The following is a 6,000-nucleotide window of genomic DNA, read 5'->3' as shown; positions in this document are numbered from 1 at the left end:
AGATTGCGGAGCGTGTTTTTTTTTTTCGGCGTAATTTATTGAGCAGAAAAAATTCGCATGTAAATGAGCATGTAAAATTAGAAATGAGGGCTGCCTGCCATATATCATCAATCTTAGAACTGTTGTATCCAAAAAGGAAACCTCAGGGGATTTTCAATAAAAAATTTGAAAATTATTTACAAAGCTTTCAAAAAAAAAAAAAAGCGTTTGAAAAAATACATTAAGAATTACGCATTAATGTTACAAAAAAATCATATGTTTTCTTTATTTAGTTTAAATTTTTTATTACGCGTAATTTTTGATATGATATTAAAATAACAATAAGAAATGCTCTTCACCTTTGTAATACAATGTTTATTCAGCACTTTATCTCTTCATTCCTTCTTTTAAAATTAAAATTTTCCTCAAATGACGTACGCCCGATAATAAGTCGAGAAATCATGTATTCACAGATGCCAAAGCGCCAACGCTCGCAATCACGCCAAGTGGAAACAAAAACAGGGGTAGCCAGTGGCGCCCTCTTTGTTGCCATGAGTTTCAGCGATTGCCACGGCCTTTAAGTATTCAGTGGGGCCATGGTTTATCATATCTTCAGAATAAATCTTAAGAAATGTATTTTTATAACTTCTATTAACATTACTAATGCATTTTGCGTAAGCTATTGAAATTTATCACAACTTGCCTCGTAGAGAAACTTGTAGTGACATGCTTGGGGCACATTGTGACACATAAATAACCCGTTCAAATACATTGCAACACATGTGAAAATTATGTAAGGAAGGCAATTAAATAGAAGAGTGAGAATTTTCTTCTCTTATAACGTTATCAACGCAACAAAAATACTTTCATGTTTTTCAATAACACTAAATAAGATGAAATAAAATAACTAAATTTTTTAACCTTTGCTAACATTTTTTTAAAGATATTTAAAAACAGAAAACTGTTTGAATAATGAAAAAAATGAAACGTAAACCATCACTAATTTTTGACCATATTGAACTTTGATTGGGTACAAAGTGTAGAGCCATATCCTATAGAAGAATTTACCTATTTTGACTATCACTCATTACCATCGCTTGTTTCAGCATCTGCATGATTTGTAGTTAATACAAATAAAAAATAAGGTTTTTCACATCCATATAATAACAGATATTTTTTGTGCCCAAAACTCTATATTTTTCAGCATGACCCCCGCCCCCTCCCTCCCCAGAAAAAAAAAAAGCCAGTCTGTTCCCCCCTGGACAAAGAACCGCCAAAAAAAATTATGCCGACGGACCCCCAAACCTACAAATCAAGCAGCTGGTCAGTATTAGCTAGAATGGGACTCGAACCCCCTTCTGTTTCCCTTTATGGGCGCCTATGAGGGCGTCACGAAATTATTAATCTAACTTTGTTTGATCGTTGCAACTAATCATGTACCGTATAACCGTATCCGTGTCCGCGGATATTCGAGGGAAAATGAAGATTGTATTCGTGTCAGTTACGTTTCTGACCGATCTTAAACGGATCATTTATGTTTTTAAATTTCAACACGTGTTTGAATTCTAAATATAGATAAGTATAAAGCATTATTAAATTTCATTTTGATTTAAAAAAAAAACAGTTTTATTTATTTAAATTATAATGTATCATTTCTGAATTTAAAAAGTCGTAGCGCCTAGACAGATGATCCGATTTCGTTAGTTCTTTTTTCGTTCAAAAGGTAGACTTGATCGAAAGTGTTCTAAGCTTGATGGTCTCGTCTTTTGAATTTTAGTGCGCTTAATATTTGTCTGGAATTTATAAGTTAAATTCAGCAGGAGTTATAATCTTATTAAGTAAATTTTAAATACAATTCTTAAAATTTATACTGCACGAAATTAGTAACGATTTCTTTGTTCCAAGATAAAGGAGAAAAAGATTAATGATTTAAAATTCCTATCTGCTCAGGGCCTGATTAACGCACGGTCCGGCGGGTCCGCGGACCTGGGCACCACAAATTTAGGGGCACTAAAATAGCCTAAATTAACTTAATTCCTTCCTTTTTTTTCTGTTCCAGTGAATGTTCCTTTTCAGCTTTGAAAAGAATCAATATTCATTTGAGAAGCTGCATTTCTCAGGATAATTTACAGGCGTTTTTCTTATTGACCATTGAAAATACTGTGACATCAAAATTAGATTTCGATGATGTGATCGACACATTTGTCTCTGTTAAAGTCAGAAAGAAGCCTTTTTAAAGCTTGATGTCAGAATTAGTTAGTTTTTTTTTTTTTTTTTTTTGCTATTTTTGCACTTTTAAATTGTTTTTTAATTCATTTTCACCTTAAGGTAAGGCAATTTTAACTATGATTAGTAAGGGGACTATCAAGTGTTTGGTATTCAAATCCCAGGTTTCTGTAGTAATGTATAGGTTTCTAGTGCATTAGGTTTCTAGTATAAAACATCGACTTTGAAATGGTGCTGATTTTCTCATGGGGGGTGGGGGGGGGCACCAATTTTTACTCAGGACCTGGGCACCAGTTTGTCTTGATCGGGCCCTGTAATCTGCTTTCAGTTTCTGTTACCCAAGTGTGTTCTGATCCATAAGATATGATATCCGGTCGGCCCTCTGGGTCAGGGTTTTTAAAAAATTTTAATTTGATATTAATTTTTGTGATTGATTCGGGGTTTGTATTACTCTCCATGGAGCGATTTTGGTGGAATGGGTCAGTGAAGTATATATGCTGAAAAAAATGCGGGAAAATATTTGGTGAATTCCAGCGGTAACGTAAGGACAGTTTGTACAAAAAAATTGATGTATTTCTGTCTATGAGCCTATTAAAATACATATTTGTTCAAAAACTGATGCATAGACTTTTATACACATCATAGTAAGCTGCTAAAAAAGTCAAAGCTAGGAATTTTTTGTTAGTAACTTTTTTTTTAATCAAATTTAAAAAACGGTAACGGAATGGCATTATTGGGACATGATTTTCAAGCTATCATGTTCGCCCCAAAAGTTCAGCCAAACTATGAAAGGGAAAATTCTATAAAAAGTAGGGCACAAACAGGAGTGTTCAATCGTTACAATTCCAGCTCTAGTTTAAAGAAATAATTATTTTAAACATATAAATTATGTATTTGTTAATGATAACGAAAGGACAGTATCGGAAGGAAAAGAAATCCAAAGCAATTTAGCTTGGTAAATTTCAACTTACAAACATTTATTCAGCTAATACATCAGTCTGAAACAATGATATCTAATGCCTGAGTCATCTGTTGTAATTCTGAAATCTTAAAGAATTATGCATAGCATTATTACAACTATGCAAAAACTACACACATTTTTAAAATAATAGCCTTTAGGGGGCCTCAAAATTATTGTGGGCCTTTTGCGCCTCGCTTTTAGTTAGTCGGGCTTTGATTATTAATACAACTTTTTTTAATGGTTGCTCGTTGCAACTAATCATGTGCCGGATAGCCGTATCCGTGTCTGCGGATATCCGAGGGAAAATGAAGATTGTATTCGTGTCCGTTACGTTTTTGACCGATCTTAACCGGATCATTATCTACTTAATAATTTTATTAAAATACATAGACCAATATCTCCTTTCTCAGAGAATACAAAGATCATTCCGACATTATTATGCATTCTCAAATAAGATATTTCTATGCCTTCATCTTCTTTATGAAGTACCTGTCCAACATTGCTCTTTGCTAATTTCTTTCCCATCCATTCAACTAATAAAAACTTACCCAAACGTTAATGAATCTTTTGGCATACTCATGACTTGTTGTTTTGGATTCAGCTGTATCTTCATTTTAACATTATTTATAACTGTCAGTCCGTTGACTTTGAAGTGAAATCTCCTTCGATTTGCTGAAGTACTCACTATATTAACTTTGTTACAGGGTTCAAATAGTGCATATTTTGAGTGCCAAGATGAGAATGGATATTATTTTATCTTTTTAAAAGTTGATCTTTGAATTTACTGATCTCATCGCAATACGTTTAACGGTTAAACTAATGCTCTCAACAATCCCTTCTTGTAACTTGTGGCAACAAATCTGAAAAAAGTTTCAATATTGTATTGTTCCAATATAAGTATCAAGTTTGTAAGCAACTGTTTCTGCTTAAATTGGCTTGTCACATTACAAACATTTCATAGCAAAATGATTTTCACTTGCTTGGGAATTTTTCAGTGCAGTTTTCATGATTTTTATCACTTATAATAGAAGAAATGAAATCACGAAACATTTAATCTAAAAAATAAATAAAAGTGTGTGTGTGTGTGTGTTTTTTTTTTTTTTTTTTTAATGAAAGCACACATAATTTTTGAACAAATGTTTTAAATGTGACTACTAACTTTAAACAATTTCCATTAATATTCTAAAATTTTACCCTGTATCAGCTTATAGATAAATGTCCTTCCGATACCATTCAAAACCATATAAATTAAATATCTATTCAAATTGTAAAAATGCCTCATTAACAAGGGTCTAAATTCTGCTTTGCATAAAAAAAAACTTTTGTTTTCAACACTACGCCCAATAAGTTAGTTGAAAATAAAAATGAAATTTTAAATTACTTAACAAAAAGTTTAACCAGACTTTCAAAAGATAAAAGTTAACCTAAAAATATTATGTTCTGATTACGTTTATTGAAATTACAGCATATGTAACAAAAGAGATTTTTTTTGTTCTGTAAACACACAAAGAGAAAACTTGATTTTGCCCTTGATTTTCTGAAAGTCATCAAACTATATGGAAAAAGCAGGTTAAGATTAAAGAAATTCAATTATTTCTAAAGAGAATGGTATATGGCAAATGACAGAATTTTAATTTTTAAGATTCAAGTGTCATGCCTCCTTTTTCCTGGAATTCACCTTTTCTTGCCGATCCAGTAGCAACTTGATAATATAGACTCTTGTTCCTACATCCTACATCTACACAGAGCAAGTTATAACTAAATTTTCAAATTTTATTTTAAGCATGAATGCAGCTCTGTCCCATTCCTCCCAACTCTTCTCCAATCTTTGTTTTCGTAGTAGATGAAATTTTCAAAGAAATAGTGCCTTTAACCTGAAAGGAATACCGTTCGTGACAAATTTTACCTTTGGGTAACTGAACTGGGTAAGAAAACAATTGAAGTCCGTATCCATATCCGCGAATCCAGACACTAATGATCCGGAACCGCAGGCCCGGATTCATAGGGCCCCCTACAACAAAATCTGTAGGGCCTCTCCCTATAGGCAGCAGGTAATGTTAATAAGTCGTAGTGGTAGTTTTTTTCACCTTGTTTCTTTAATTTCTTAGGCTACTGGGCCTTTTTAAGGACGTGCCCTCCCCCCTCCTCCGCCCTGCGGGGCCTGAGGGTACGCAGATCCGGGTCTGCGGATCCGTATCCGTGCATCTACATTTCTAACGATCCGGCAGATCTTAGTTGCAACGATTATATTCAAATATAGTATTCAAATATAATATATCCTATTATAGAACTCTTTGGTTATATTGTGAACGCAAATTAAAGAAAAACAAATGGGAGAGAAATAACGCTTAACTGCATCTGCCACCAATTTAAAATGGGGGGGGGGGGGAGAAGAGAAACATTTAACTTTAACCGTGTTTAGTGTTTACAAACAGAGCGACAGTGTGCTTAAGGAATTTTTGTTTCTGTTGGTTAGTTAATATGAGCTTGTTACTGAGCTAACTGCCGTATTTTCGTTTCTGTTTTAATTTTTGTATTATCTTTCTTTTGTTACTTGCATTTTTTGCGATTCTTTTGTATGAGATCTAAGTCTTAAAGCAATTACTTGAAGTAGCCACACGAAATATTCCAAAAGCTCCTAACTTCCTTCTATCTTATTTTTTTTTATTGGACGAATAGAGAATCGTGAGTAAATATATTTTTACTAGCATAAGTTACATTAGATTTGACTGTTATTCATAGAATTTTCGTTCCGATTGGTCTATTGAGCTAAGAATAATCTCCTGATTATGTTATAAGCATGCAGTATAAATGGAAGCACATCTTGAGTAGGG

The 6,000-nt window shown here is 33.1% G+C and overlaps 1 protein-coding gene across 1 annotated transcript in view; it reads left to right on the top strand.

Moving 5' to 3' along the window:
• Positions 1-5,608: 5,608 nt before the first annotated feature.
• The window catches only part of LOC129233913 (uncharacterized), a 32,196-nt gene continuing 31,804 nt past the window's right edge, over positions 5,609-6,000 (top strand). The window contains exon 1 of the mRNA XM_054867837.1: positions 5,609-5,851. The gene's annotated coding sequence lies outside the window, so the exon portion shown is untranslated. The remainder of the gene's footprint in view (positions 5,852-6,000) is intronic.

This window comes from Uloborus diversus, unplaced genomic scaffold (assembly GCF_026930045.1).
Source record: "Uloborus diversus isolate 005 unplaced genomic scaffold, Udiv.v.3.1 scaffold_801, whole genome shotgun sequence".
In the NCBI taxonomy this organism is placed as follows: Eukaryota; Metazoa; Arthropoda; class Arachnida; order Araneae; family Uloboridae; genus Uloborus; species Uloborus diversus.
This window is presented reverse-complemented; position numbering and strand designations above follow the sequence as displayed.